The following is a 15,790-nucleotide window of genomic DNA, read 5'->3' as shown; positions in this document are numbered from 1 at the left end:
TGAAGACAGGAAGAAAATGGTCTCTACAAGCTAAGGAGAGAGGCGTTAGAAGAAACCAAACATGCCAACACCTTGATCTCAGACTTCTAGCTTTCAGAGCTAGGCTCCACAGCAGACCCATCCCACTGAAGACTAGGAAGATATTAAAATGTACTAAAAAACTTCTCCTGGGTATAAATAACCAGTGTTTAAGGACTCAAGAAAAATATAAGACAATGAAGAAGTCAGGAATTACTCCCTTTAGAATTCTTCTTCCTGGGGTGCCTGGGTGGCTTAGGCAGTGAAGTTTCCAACTTCAGCGCAGGTCATGATCTCACAGTTCATAGGTTCGAGCCCCGTGTCAGGCTCTGTGCTGACAGCTGAGAGCCTAGAGCCTGCTTTGGATTCTCTCTCTCTCTTTCTCTCTCTCTCTCTCTGCCCCTCCCCCACTCATGCTCTGTCTCTGTCTCTCAAAGATAAATAAATATTAAAAATTATAAAATAATAAAAAAAAGAACTCTTCTGTTGTCTGGCTTTTGAATGCATATTCAAATCCTTACTCTGCTCACATGGGTCTTCTGTATTTATGGTACCAGAGAGATCCATTTGTTGGCTGGTACCATCACTATCAAAGTGAGACAGACAGTAAGGAAGTTCTGTTGATTCTACAAGATACAGTAAGTGGAAAGAAAATGGGTTTTAGAGTCATGCTTATCTGGATTCATACAGTCCTTCCTCCAGTTACTTTTGGTGTGGCCTAGTGGCCAGTCTAAACCATAGATTTTTTTCTTCTTTAGGAAGATAAATCTAGCATGTATATACAAAAACCATCATAGGAAAGAGATATTATCTGAGCACACTTATTCTGAAAATGTGTGTTTAGAGCCACCAGACCTTTGTTTCTGCTTGGGTGTGACCACGACTACAGATCCAGACTTACTGTTAGCTATTATTTTTAAATCTTGGTGATCTAACACTGTGTACATGGTTTTATTTTAGGTAACTTGCTTAAGTATTCTTGGATATCCCAAACTCTAGTTCCTGTCTTTGGCAGGTGGCTCTTGGCTGAAATCTCAACATTGTAGTTAGAATAGCAAAGATTTGAAAATTCTATATTTGTTTTTTGTACACATTACATTTTTTATCCAATTTTTCTTCATACTATGATTTTTTCTGAGAAATCATTCAAGGTTTTCTGTACTCCAAAAGATATCTTGTCAATTTTGTCCATTTGGACAGACTTCGGTAGAAAATGATGTAAAGAATACCTTCTCAGAGTAGAATAAAAGAACTCCTCAATGTCACTATTAAATACATTTTCATTGTGTTATTATTTTTATTAGACCATAAATTTTAATTTTAGAAATAAAAGTTAGCAATACTTCTTCAGAATGTCCATATTTCCTAGTAACAACCACTATTGTATTTTATTTCTGTTCATTCAGTTTCTTGATGCAAATATATACTTGAAAATGATTATATACTAAAATAAGATCACATGATAGACACTCTTTTATATTTATTTATTTTGCAATACATTCAACACATCATTCCATATCAATGTATATAATTAGATGCTTTTATTCTTAGTGGTTTCCCAGCGTTCCACTGTGTTGTTCCCTACTTTAATCAATCATATATCATTCAATTATTAGATGTGTGATTTAGTTTTTTTGCTTTATCCTTTTGTTGACTATTTTTTCCAAGGATAAAAAAAAAACATGCTTTCTCATTAGTTTTCTCTGATTAACACACAGAAGTGGAAATACTGGGTCCAAAAGTACAGACTTTATGAATGAAACTAGGTATGATTTTGAGCAAGTGACATTATGTCTTTGTGTCACATTGTTCTTGTTTGTAAAGTGATATGTTTGGACTAATTGTTCACTTATACTAGGTCTATAAGGTACAATATATTTAAATCTGGTCCTATTTGAATTTTTGTTTACAAACTGGTTTAAAATTGGATCAGTCACAACCACAGATACAAATTGTCCCTAAATCTCTAAAATATCTATGAAGATATTGAGAAGACAAAATTATACATTAGCAGCAAAATTAATAATAATAGAAAATCTGTTAATACTATGCAGTAACTGAGGAGCTGATCATAAAATTTTTGGTTCACAATTAAATATTTGTGTTCAGTTTTTCTCTATGGTTTTACAGTTTATTTTCTGATACTTTAAAATAATATACCAGGATAGAGCTAAGTAGATGAGTAGCCTAGTAATGCCTAGGTGCAAAAGAGATAATAGTTCTTTCCACATATTTCTTATTATAACCCCTAGTCTAGTATATCCAAAGTCTATAAGAACCAGAATCTCAGGTGTCTGTCCCTTGATTGGCTCATATTTTTCCCTTTTAGACAACAAAAATACTGCTAATCTTCATATCCATTTATCAACAAATATTTACTGAGTACCTCCTATATACCAACAATATCCTAGGCACCAAAGGATTTTTCAGTGAACAAAACAAACAAAAAATGGTTACCTATCATTGGTTGAATTTGGGTAATGTTTACTTTTTAAAGATAGTTTTCTATGTAATTCATATTCTTTTTCAAAAACAAAAGAAAAAATCCAGTTTTTAAGTTATTTGTATCATCTGAAAAGGGAGAACAGAAAAGATCTAACTGATAGTGCATTGCTTCTGAAATCATATCAATTCAGGCACTGTTTTGAAAATGGCAATATGGCAAAACTCCAAGACATTTCTTATAATATATGTTATTGCTTCTTGCCCATAGCAAGAATGGTTCTCCATTTGGTCAAAAACAAGATAGCAATGTTAGTTTTTATGTTTTACTTCTTCATTTCAAACAAAAGCTACAAATAACATACTGTGAGCATTTTCCCCTAATCCATTACTTTTTCCTTTTTCTTTTTTTTCTTTTTGGTTTAGTTAGATTTATATGGGCATCTGTTTTTCATCTTTCTTAGGAAAAATGGTTTTCCACAAAATTATCTCCTTTCCTTGATCACTCATGTGAGTGTGTGTGTGTGTGTTTACATTTTTCATGCTCCTCTATGATATTCCATATCTTATGGCTAGAATTGACCTCTCATCTGTGTGTGGCCTTTGGACATGGAACATATTTCTATGAAATTGGCCTGGGAATGCTGCCTGTTGTACACTCCATGGCCTCTTTAAATTTATGTGTCTGTTTCTCTCTGGCAGATTGTAAATTCCTTCAAGTAAGAAGTTGTATCTGATTTATCTGTTTTGCCCCAATAGCTAACACATGTTCTGCATGTAGTATGTTCTTAACTAATGCTGCTAAAAAATAATGTCTTGGTGCCTATATTGTATTGTGAGTTCTGACAGCCTGTGATATGATCATCTTTCTATCATCATTGTAATACCACATCTTACTTTGTTATTAAATTTTCAAAAACTGCAAGAGTTAGAAAAAGATAGAAGAGTGATTTTATCATGATTTTTTATTCTCTTTTTCGTCTTTATGATACCATCTAAAGCTGCCCCAGGGTGTTTCCTGAGTGCTCTGGAACCCAGGTTAAATAGCTTTCTATAGAGAACTGAACAGGCTTAATTCACCATCTTAACTTATTAGAACACAATTTTATTCATTTTTGTTCTCTCTCCTCTTTGCCCTTTGTTTGCTCACTGATTTTGCTCTGGGAATCTCTATCAAAAATGGAGAGAGAAGAGGAAAGTAAGATATAGCCCCTGCCCTCGAGGGCCCCTGAGTCTATTTAAGGACAGAGATGATGCAAGAAGGAATATGGCAGGGGCTCTGGAGATTTGAGTGGTGTAAATAAATGATGCTTATAAAGGAGTATTGAACAGTAATAGTAGACAGTGAAATAATTGTGAGGACCATGGAATGCTTAGCTGAAAATTTGAAAGTCATCAGTAGGGGAACACTGATAACATTTGAAATAGGAAGTATCACATCATAGGAATGTTTTAGAAAGGTCTTGGTGACATGGTGCTCCTCAGGAACAAGCAGCCATGAGTTTGAAAAAAACAGTTTTTTAAAATGAATCCCAACTTGCAATGTAAAGGAAAAAGGTACTTTTCCATTAAAAAATGGTCTTTTTTAATTTTATTTTTTATTTGAGAGAGAGAGAAAGCAGGGGGGAGAGGGAGAGGGAGAGAGAGAGAGAGAGAGAGAGAGAGAGAGAGAGAGAATATGAACCAGGCTTCACTCTCAGCGTGGAGCCCAATGCAGGGCTTGATCCCATGACCCTGGGATCATGACCTAAGCCACAATTAAGTGTCAGAAACCCAACCCACTGAGCCACCAAGCCACCCCTAAAAAATGGCTTTTAAAAGTTGTTTGTGGTAAATAAGGCATACAAGGGCCAAGTATAGAGGACATTGTACCTCGGGATTGCAGTTTGTTTTGCTTATTTATAGTTTTTTCTACTCTGGCTCCTTTTTCATCTTACTGTGGAAATGCTAATAGCATGTACTTCCTAAGACTTCCTAAGAAATATAATATATATAAAGAACACAGAGTATAGTTCTTCAATGTAGTAAACATTAAAAAAAAAACTTAAAAAGTAAAATCTTAAAGCTGCTGCAATACACCAGACATAAATGATCACAATCAGAAATAATTTGGGCTTCTAGGATTCTGCAGATGAAAAATAAAGTGCAGGATGTTTTTAAAGTGCTTATTATTGAAAATAAGGCAATATATGGAATAATTAAAAGACAAGTAGTTGATGATGGTAACTGGGAGGGGAACTACACTAAGTACAGCCCAGCTCAAGTCCTATTGAGAAAGAAAGGGCAGTGGGTCCGCCCTCCATTACCTTAGAAAATACACAGAGGAATTAGCTTTATAAACATTTTTGAAGCAGATTTTTAAAATGCAGAAGAATGCAAAATTAATATCTAAATACCAAAGGGACATTCATTAAGAGACCAATCTGAATTAGTCATTTCGTCATTTTCTTTGGTTTTGTGATTGTTCCAATCTAATTATTTTATTAAAAGTTCAGCATTATTTTCTAAGTCCTTAGGGTGAGAAACACATAAGGAAATGTACAGGTACTACAGAAGGCTTTGTCAAGACTTTTGGGAAGAGGATAATGAGTTCTGTTTCTGTCACAAATTTTAAAGAGGTAGGAATTATTCTCTACCTCACAGCTAATTAAGGCTTTGGTTTCTGAAAACACTGGCCTTGCAGAAAGGAGACTACATACAAGGTATACTCTTTTCCGGTCTCCCTGTCAGGCTGAGCAGCACTCTTCCATGTGGACCAGCGACCTTGTGGCCCCCATAGAGAATACTTGAGAAGAGCCCAAGGTACTTGTCATGACTGATTTCAAACAGATCACAACTTTTCAGCAGGGTTATTGAGGAATTCAACTTTAGCGGCCTGTGTTGTCCACATTTCAAGAGTTTTAGGTCATCACACGTTCCTTATGTGCTTTCTGCCCCTTGGCATACTTTCAAATCACAAAATATGAGATGTGCATGTGGTTGGAGTAGTAAAGGCCAAGAAAAGCTGTCACATCAGTATCTATCCTTTATGATCCCTGGTAACAAGCTGTAGGTTGTCCCAGCTTTCACCATGCTTGACATGCCATCGGGAAAACATGCAAAACAGATACATTACATCTTTCTGCACAAGTTTTAATTCCAGTTTTTGCTTTGAGAGTAAAGGTGTCACTGCTTAGCAAAAAACACTTATTACCGAGTTATATATATTGTGCAGCCATTGTTTTAAAGCTTTGATGTTGTCACGTGATTTTCCCTTGATTTGGAGATACTTTCTTGGCCTTTCATATAATCAGCAAATCAGAATAACCAAAGAAACCAAACCCAATATAACTACAGAATATTTTCATTCGTTAATGTTACCTCTGTTAACAGTTTAATTTTTTCTATTTAGACTGCTTTCTCCAGGTTTTACTGCTATAGAAAACAGTCACCATTTCAGATGCTTTTAACAACAAAGGCTTATTTCTTGCTCATATCCCATGCTGGAACAAGTCAAGAAAATGAGATCAATCAATCTTCAACCCAGTACTTGACCCCAAACTAATTATATACACATACAAGAAAAGGATCAGACACATATGGTTTAACTAGGACACATATGGTTTAACTAGCATCATTGATTCAAGAGTAAAAACATAACGATTCCTCATACTACCATTATTCAAGAAAATATGTTCTTTCTCCTTTTTTTATAGTAAAATAGTAGCAGAAAGAAGTCATTTTGTTAAAAGAGTATAGCACTTTAAGCCTAATACTTCTCCCTAATACTTTAAGCTTAATCAGAAACTACAATTACATAGATATTGGCATGATATATACAATCTTTAAATTATATATATATATATATACATATACACACATATGATATATATATATATATACGCACACATATATGTGTGTGTGTGTATATATATATATATATATATATATATATATAATCAGCATGTCATTTAATCTCCCAAGAAAGCTTTTTTTTTTCAGCTTTTGTAATAATCAACTTACCTTGAAAGTAAAATAAAAGGACGGATGAAGGGAAAATGTTTTGAGGCAGTAAAAGAAAAACATACAACATAGAAAAGTATCATATAAAGTAAAAGAGGAAGTGGATTTAAGAGGAAAACCAAGGTGACATCATAAGAGGCTATACTGTTGGGCAATGTGAGACAAAGCAGAAAGTATTGCTGTCTCCCACTATTATGAACTGAAAACTGAAATGGGCGAATTGCTTGATGATACATCCTTTGTGAGGAGGGGAGAATAGATTACAATAGAGTTCTGTTTGATTCCAAAATTCACACCTGCTGTTTGTGTCACACCATACCAGCACTTTAATTTCAAACAATAGTGTAAATTAATTGATTGAATTAAATTACATTTAATTGCATATATTGTATATATGTGTATATATATACATACATGTGTGTGCCTGTGTATTATATTATGCATATATATGGATATATATGTCATTTATATAAGTATATATGTATACATATGTATACATGTATATATATAATGTGTATCTATTCATATATATATTTTCCATGGCAAAGTATTCATCAGGCAAGCCCTTCTAGAATTTGTGTCATGGAAAGAAAAGCATTTCTTTGTTGGCTGCATCCTGGGACAAGAACTGAAGTATCACCCAATTTGTATCATTGAAGAAGTAAAAATTTTACATGCCCAAGTGGCTAGAATGTGATCATCTGATTTTATAAAGGGAAGAATTAATAAATGAAAAGGGGAAGGGAAGGAGAAAGGAAACAAAAAAAAAAAGAAAGGAAGGAAGAAAATATTTACCTTTTACTGTGGTTCTTATATATAAAGTGTTTCACATAGTGGGAAATGACTGATCAGTAACAAGCTGAAAGCATGTTTTATGAATGGTGCTATATATTCTTCATAGAATAGATTATGGCACATGTATATGACATGTCTCTACACATGTGTAGTCAATCATACATGTTCAACCATGTGTCCTCCATCCTTCATGAATTCATTCATTTTTGTCAAATGGCAAACATATTGATTGACCAGACATACACATTGACCATGTGCCAGACACTGTTCAACAAATGAGAGCATACAAAGATGAATAATAGTTGCCAATCAGTCTAGCATAGTCATAGGAAAATACACATTTAGATATTTATGAATGTATAGAGAGAGAATTTGAAATTATAATCTACCATATTCATGATTGTATATCAAATGCATAAAAATATTTTAACTACCCCCAGATTGCAGTTTTCTCCATAATGTAAAATATTACTATAATATTTTATAGGATTTTAGATTGATTAAAGACTTTTTGTCTTAACTTCCTGAATCAATTTTTAGCCCATTGCCTGCATAAACCTTCTTACCTTGTCAGAAATGTAATCTAACACTTGGATTAGGAAAGAAACGTGTTAATAGGCATCTTTCGTCATAAGGCCTCCAAAGTATTTGTCTGCAACATGCCTCTATAAATGTTGACAAATCTGGTGACTGTTGTATGACTAATTAACATTTACACAGGATACATAAATTTGTTAATTTATACTGAAGTTTGACTTTAGCAAAGCATTCTCATATGCTTTATCTAAATTACTTGTTGTGTTTCTAAAACAATTAAATGTAAAAATATCTTTTGAAAGTTCAGGTCCTAGATTTTGAGGAAGGCTGAAATGTGGTAATTGGGAAGTTGACATCAATACTAATAAAAGTTTCCTTAATCAAGTAGAAGTGTTTGATAGAAAGCTTTGGTGCTACCTTTTGGTGGATAGGTAGTAATCTTGTAAGTAGAACAAAGGGAATGCTGAAGTACCAAAAAGGAGAAGGCAATTTTTATATCAGAACCACTTTTCAATGATTTAGGCTATAAATTACTATGGTTAGAATCAATATCCCAGCACATGAGCACCACAAGAGAAATTAAATATATTTTTTAGAGAATTAAAGTTATGTTGGTCTTACAGACATTCACACACTCAAAACCTTGTGATAACACTTGCTGATCTCCCTACCATTACCCCAAATTTGCATGGGATTAACGTACCTTTAACAATACTTAATAAGTGCATTTGGATATATCAGAGATCCTCATAATAATTTGTTTCAGATTTCACCACCCCGTACCACAGAATCTCTAAGAATTAGGAAGGGCCTTCATGAGTTTTTTTTTTTAATAGAAAAATTCTTTATTGTTTACCCTTATTTTGCGGTAGAACATAAAATATTCAGGTGGCAAACTAGTTACTTTGTGCACATGGCAGTAAGCATAGAGAATTCCACCCCCCTACATACACACAGTTTAGTATGTTTTTAAGATGGTTGTGGGACTAGACTTTTGTCTTGGCAATGTATAGAGAGAGCTTTCTACATTACAGCGTGTATCCTGTTTTGTCTCCCACCTTTGGCTGTAGCATTATGACCACTGTTTCTAATGTTTTTATGACTTCAGTTACATCCACCATATTACTTAGTACTAATTTTATGATTATTCTTTTTCCCTTTCATTTGGTGTATTCAGTGTATTCAGTGAAGTGGAAATTGTCCACACACTCTTAAAAACACCTCATACTTTTTAGATTTGCTTTATATAAAATTTTCTGGAAACTATCTAGATGATAAAAAAATTTCCATTACCAAAGTTTTTTTTTAATGTTTATTCTGTCATCATTTCACACTTTGGTGGCCATTTCTGCTCAGGTGGCCTGCACGTAATTTTATGTTTAAACATTTCTAACTTAAACCACCCAATCTTAAACGACTTCCCTTTCTGGATAATTTCTTGGCAAACTAGATTTGATCTTTTCTTTTATAACCCTCCTTACTTCTTAAAATAAATCACTTTAATCCATTCTGGTTTTTTTCATGCCCATTTCTTCAATTTCTTTTTCATTTTTAAAACTTTTCCTAAAATAATTGTTGGTCAGAGTATATTGAATATCTCATTTTCTATTTATTTATTTTTTTATATTAATACTTCTCAGAAATCAAGAACTCCTTCCTGGTGCACCTGAGTGGCTCACTTAAGTGTCCAACTCTTGATTTCCTCTTAGGTCATTTCTTGATCTCACATTTCTTGAGACAGAGCCCCGCAATGGGCTCTGTGCTGACAGGGCAGAGCCTGGTAGGGATTCTTTCTCTCCTTCTTTCTCTGCCCTTACCCCTCTTATGCTCTTTCTCTATCTCTTTCAAAACAAATAAAATTAACTTAAAAAAAAAAAAACTCTTTCTGACCAAATTCTCTTAGTATTAAAATAAAATTAGTTTTGTCTTACTAATTTTATCAGTACTAGGTAACACAATGATTTAATGGAATATTTTAAAACTATACATTATTCTAGAGTTGAATCAAGTATACTTATAAAAATAACATAAATTTAAGCTATGTTTCTTAAGCCTTCTGAAGAAAACAAAACAGGGTAAGACCTAGATGTTGCCATGTAGGAAGTAACAGTTAAATTAATAGGACTACATAAATGGAAATTGTAGTACAAAGCTGTATGTAAAAAATACCACATAAGTGAAATATAGTGAATAGCTTAGGAAGTTAAAATTGTATTCAGTATTAATATAGATGAATTTATAAATTATGGATATTTAAAGATATATTCGGCACATCTACAATATTTTGGAGCTAACATAAAATTGTGAAGTTGATACCAAGAAGGATATAAATACTCTTTAATAACATGTGCCTCATTGTCACTGCTAGAGACAGAATGTTAAACATTACTGACCACAAGTGTGAACCAGTGTGGTAATTCCTACAATTCTACTAGTAAAATAATGCACAATTTCCTTTTGTGCAGATAATAGTTTGACTTTCTTATTAAGGAGGTGGTACTCTCCTGGGCATGAGGGAGTAAAGAAAAACATTTCTTCCTATTCCTGCATTGAATTAGAAGGATCATGGCATTGTCATAGAAAACAATGGTGAAATCATAACACCACATTTTATTTCTACCAGTTATTAGCTATGCTTTTCTGGCAAATTATTTGAGCATGTACTTCCTCACTTCACACGGTGCATAATTTGAACTAGGCTATTATAGAAGTGAATAAGAGTATTTTTGATACGAATATACTTATCCTAAGATCTGGCACAAAGTTCAGCAAATGCTAATTGGACTTTTTAGGCAAAATTTCACCTCAAAGTTAGGGCAGGGAATTTTTGAGGCATGCTACAAAAAAGAATCATTTGGTATATATGAAAAGAACTTTAGCTCAGAAGGTTGTGAAACAGTAACAGATTAAAAGGTGTTTTAAAGGAAAATTAACAAGTGAATACATAACTAAACATCTAAATATATAATATTTTTCGGTATTACTGTCTGTGAGGAGAGGAGTACACAAGGTACTGGGAGCTACATAGAGATTTTCAAAGTTAGAAACACCATGCAAATGTCCTGTTGCCAACACCATGAGTAAAATTTGCAAAATTACTTGTAAAAAAATATTTGGCAAATGGCTTAATTTTTAAAAATTTCTTTACATAGGGGTGCCTGGGTGGCTTAGTCAGTTGAGCGTCTGACTTCAGCTCAGATCATGATCTCACTGTCGGTGAGTTCAAGCCCTGCATCAGGCTCTGTGCTGACAGCTTGGAGCCTGTTTCAGATTCTATGTCTCCCTCTCTCTCTGCCCCTTCCCCACTCATGCTGTGTCTCTCTCTGTCAAAACAAACAAACATTAATTTTTTTGTAATTTCTTTACATAATATATATGGCAATACTACAAAATAAGTCTGGTTAACAAAATGTAATAATATTTTTTATTTTTATTGAGGTTTTTGGAGCACCAAAATATGCATTCAAAACATGCATGGCACAAGTTTTGTAAGGCTTCCTTAATCCCTTTGTGTCATTGTTTCCCCCTGTGAGATTTTTTTTTCTTCTGAGTGTCTCAATCATCATGGTTAATAAGGGCAGTCTCATATATATATATATATATATATATATATATATATATATATGTATACATATGGAGAAATTCAATTCCAAATTGCTTTAAGGTTCACCTTTGAATTTTACTTTGGTCCAAAGAGTCCCATGACCTTTAAGTTTGATGAAAAGAGGGAGTAGTTATTAATCTCATTATTTTATTTTGAAGTTCTCCCAAAGCAGGTGACTCGAGACATTTCTGCAAAATGACATTCGTAGACCATGTTAGTTGATCATTGTTACACAGTAAAAGGCAATATCTCAGATTTTAATACACCTTCAGAATTTTTTTATCTGATGTTCTCAATTCTCGGTCACTCTACTTCTTCAGAGCCAGCACTATTTTGGACAGTTTAATTATATGTCTTATATCTATGCTTAAATGTAAAAACTGTTCCTTTTTAAAGATTATTTTTATACCCTTATATATGCCAAACTTATTATATTCCAAAAATGTTCACTCTTCTTCATTTTAATATCTGCTATACTATTCCTTTTACACAAAGTTATTTCATTGTGCCTCAGAATATTATAACTTAAAGAGTATATTGTAACTATACAATAATTTCAAGGAATTTTTTCTCAAATATATTTTTTTAATTTAATCCAAATTACATCCATATAGTGCAACAATGATTTCAGGAGTAGATTCCTTAATGCCCCTTTCATTCAGCCCATCCCCCTTCCACAACCCCTCCAGTAACTCTCTGTTTGTTCTCCATATTTAAGAGTCTCTTATGTTTTGTCCCCCTCCCTGTTTTTATAATATTTTTGCTTCCCTTCCCTTTGTTCATCTGTTCTGTCTTAAAGTCCTCATATGAGTGAAGTCATATATTTTTCTTTCTCTATTTTCACTTCGCGTAATACTCTCTAGTTCCATCCATGTAGTTGCAAATGGCAAGATTTCATTCTTTTTGATTGCTGAGTAATACTCCACTGTGTGTGTGTGTAAATATATATATATATATATATATATATATATATACACACACATACACACACATATATATACATATATAAAATAAATGAAATATAAAATATGTTGTAATTAAGTCTATTGTATACATATAGGTATAATGAAAGTGGAAGAATAAGATTAAGAAAACAATGCAGCAGTTAATTATCTTTTTTTTTAATGTCAATAGCCTTAGAGAGAAGGGAAGAAGTCAAAAACAAAGTGAAATCTATAACGCTTTACCAGGCAGCTATTGACTTCAAGAAATTGTTAGGAGCCATAAAAAAGAATGAAATCTTGCCATTTGCAACAAAATAGAAATACAGAGTATAATGCTAAGAGAAGAGGATCAGAGAAAGACAAATATAGTATCATCTCATTCATATGGGAAATTTAAGAAACAAAACAGATAAGCAAAAGAAAAAAGGAGAGAAAGAGACAAACCAAGAAACAGGCCCTTAACTATAGAGAACAAACTGATGATTACCACAGGGGAGGTAGGTAAGGGGATAGAGGAAATAGGGGATTGGGATCGAAGAGTACACTTATCACAATGAAAAAAAATAAAAAGATTAAAAACTTCTAGGAGTAATATCTTTATATGATGTTGTGAAGAAAGAAGGATAAATGATAGTTTAAATAAATCTCTCTCTACCTTCTTCTCTATATCCATGTCCCAACAATACTAGTTAAAATTTGCCAAAGTGTCAGGGCACCTGGATGGCTCAGTCAGTTAAGCATCCATCTTCAGCTCATGTCATGATCTTACGGCTTGTGTGTTCGAGCCCTGTGTCAGGCTCTGTCCTAAGAGCTTAGAGCCTGAAGGCTGCTTTGGATTCTGTGTCTCCCTCTCTCTCTCTACGCCTCCCCCACTCATGATCTGTCTCTGTCTCAAAAATAAATAAGCATTAATTTTTTTTAATTCACCAAAGTGTTTAAATAGTTAAATAATTCAGACCACCATGGTGACAAACACAAGAAAAGGAAGCTAATTTTTATTGTCCTGAGGTTAAGGATAGTAGGAAACAATTATAGAATAAGTGTAAAGGAATGATATACAATATACAGGCGTTTCTGCTGGTAAGAAATATATAGATATAGATATCTACATATAATCTATAGATTATAATCTATATCTATCTACATCTATATATCTATCTATATAGACATATATCTATATCTATCTACATCTATAGCTATATAGATGTAGATAGATATAGACATATATTATATAGGGAGGGCCATGAAGGACTAACTTGAATACAATCGTCTGAGAATGATTAGCAGGGAGCAGTGGATTGCAACAGTACATATTAAAGATGACCAGGGCATGGACTGTGGATTTTCCTTGAGGAAAAATGAAAAAGAGATGCCAAAGATATTATAGTCAGCATGATAATGCAAATGATTCAGTAAGGAATTGGACAGGAAATTTTGATGATCCTCAGACATTCCGATTCCTAAATGCTCTGCCATTAATGGCTTTGATCATTGTAGTCTGCTCACAGTATGAAGATTTATGAATTTCTGTAAAGATGGTAAAAATACTTGGTCTTAAATCAACCACTGGAAGAAGAACTCGTGGAGCAGCAAATGCCTTAAGTAGTCATTGTGTAATGTAGGCAACAAGAGTAATGATTTCTATGTAATATCTCAAAAGAGATTATTTTTTGAAATGGGAACAAATGTAGAACAGTAGAACATATTTTATCTTTGGCCATAAAACATTGTTTTATAAGGAGTATAGGGAAAATTGCAAGGTGATCATCAGCTGATTAAGATGTATAACAGTTAAAATTAATTATTTCTTCAGCACAGTCTCTGAGAGTTATTTCCAGTATGTAATAAATAAAATATTCCCTGAAGATTAGGAATTTAATTGTGCTTCCATAGTTTAAAACAGAAAAGCTTTATTACCATGAGCAGGTGATTTCTTTTATCCATAATAATTACTGGATTCCAAACTATGGATAAAATAGGTAATTAATCAATACTGTTAACAAATACCACCTGTCCTACCTAAATGATTTCAGCTTAGAATTAAGAATCACACTATATTTATCTTGTTTAAAAATCTCTCTTTACTCTTTTGGAGTTCTAAAGCGATATTTTTCATAACTTCCTAAAGTACTTGAACGTACATGATGTTCATATCAGAACACAATCTGGTCAATTAGTATTTAATCCTTCCATTCCTGAGCAATTCCTTTTTTTTTTTTTTTTTTTTTTTAACTTCCAAGCATCTCAGTGTAATGATGAGCCCAGAGGTTCTTATCATAACAAAAATATATATCGTAACATAACAAAATATATCTCAGGTCATTCCTCTTATTTAACATCAGCCCTGCTTTAGGTTTGTTTTCTTTTGGTTCAGCTTGGTTACCAAAAGAGGTAATGTAAAGAGCAAATTTTTATTTTAATTTGTAATTCAATGTAATTGGGCAAAAATAACCTTTTATACATCAGCTATATAATGAAATTATTAAGCAATTGGTATTGGTTTTCTCCCCCCACCCCAGCCCATTGGAGTATGAAGCATCCTCAGAAAGATTTGACAAACATAAAGTTACATTAAAAAAAACTTTTTTGCAGTGATGAGAATTCATTCTGATGTGTTTACAAATTCATTCTAAACACCTTATTCCAAATTATCTGTGGGTTGTGTCAAGAATTAAAAAGTGTAAAGAATTGGAACAATTTTCTAGGTCATTCATCTGCAAAACCACAACTGAAGAGGAAAATAAATGATTTTTAAAAATCAACAGCTTTATTCATTGTTCACTTTATTATAATTACATGAAAAGGTGCTCATTCCATTACCTCAATTCAGGAATGTAGACAGTCATTGACCTGGCCCTAAACCTTATTTATCTATTTTAATGATTTATTGCATTATGGTATATAGTAAATGTGTATACGAAGTATGTATGTAAGCTTTTTATAAAGAATATAAACAAAAAGGTAAGATGATGCATGAATGATGACCTAATACTAATATATTATTTTTCATTTAAACCATACTCCATACTCATACTTTTACAATATCATTATTAATCAAATAACTATATTCTTGAGTTGTAACATTATTGTCAATTATGCTGGCATTGATGTTTTAATGAAACAAATTTTTTTCACAATTTGAATTTTTTAGTAATGATTTTATGAGATTTTTCCCATGTTTTAGGAGAGCCAATACTTTCTTCATGAATATCCCAGATAATTCACATGGCATCATTGAAGCCTAGTTCCAAAAACAGCTTCAGCTATCTGAATTGGCTATGACAGAATTGGCAGAAACCTTGAAATTGCAGTTATTTAGTCTGGCCACCATGCCCAGAAAGATCTACTTGGAATGGTTCTGGAAGCTGTTCTTTTATTGTATGCAACTATTCTTAATATGGTAGTATTTGACAGTCATTTTAGGTAAGAACTGAAGCCAATTAAATGG

General features: G+C 33.0%; 1 protein-coding gene across 3 annotated transcripts in view; it reads left to right on the top strand.

The window, feature by feature from the left end:
* Positions 1–15,790, top strand: part of LRP1B (LDL receptor related protein 1B) — a 1,898,953-nt gene that overhangs the window by 1,867,434 nt on the left and 15,729 nt on the right. The window lies entirely within an intron of this gene.

The sequence above is a fragment of the Herpailurus yagouaroundi genome, unplaced genomic scaffold, assembly GCF_014898765.1.
Source record: "Herpailurus yagouaroundi ecotype Mexico unplaced genomic scaffold, PumYag 140, whole genome shotgun sequence".
Classification (NCBI taxonomy): domain Eukaryota; kingdom Metazoa; phylum Chordata; class Mammalia; order Carnivora; family Felidae; genus Herpailurus; species Herpailurus yagouaroundi.
This window is presented reverse-complemented; position numbering and strand designations above follow the sequence as displayed.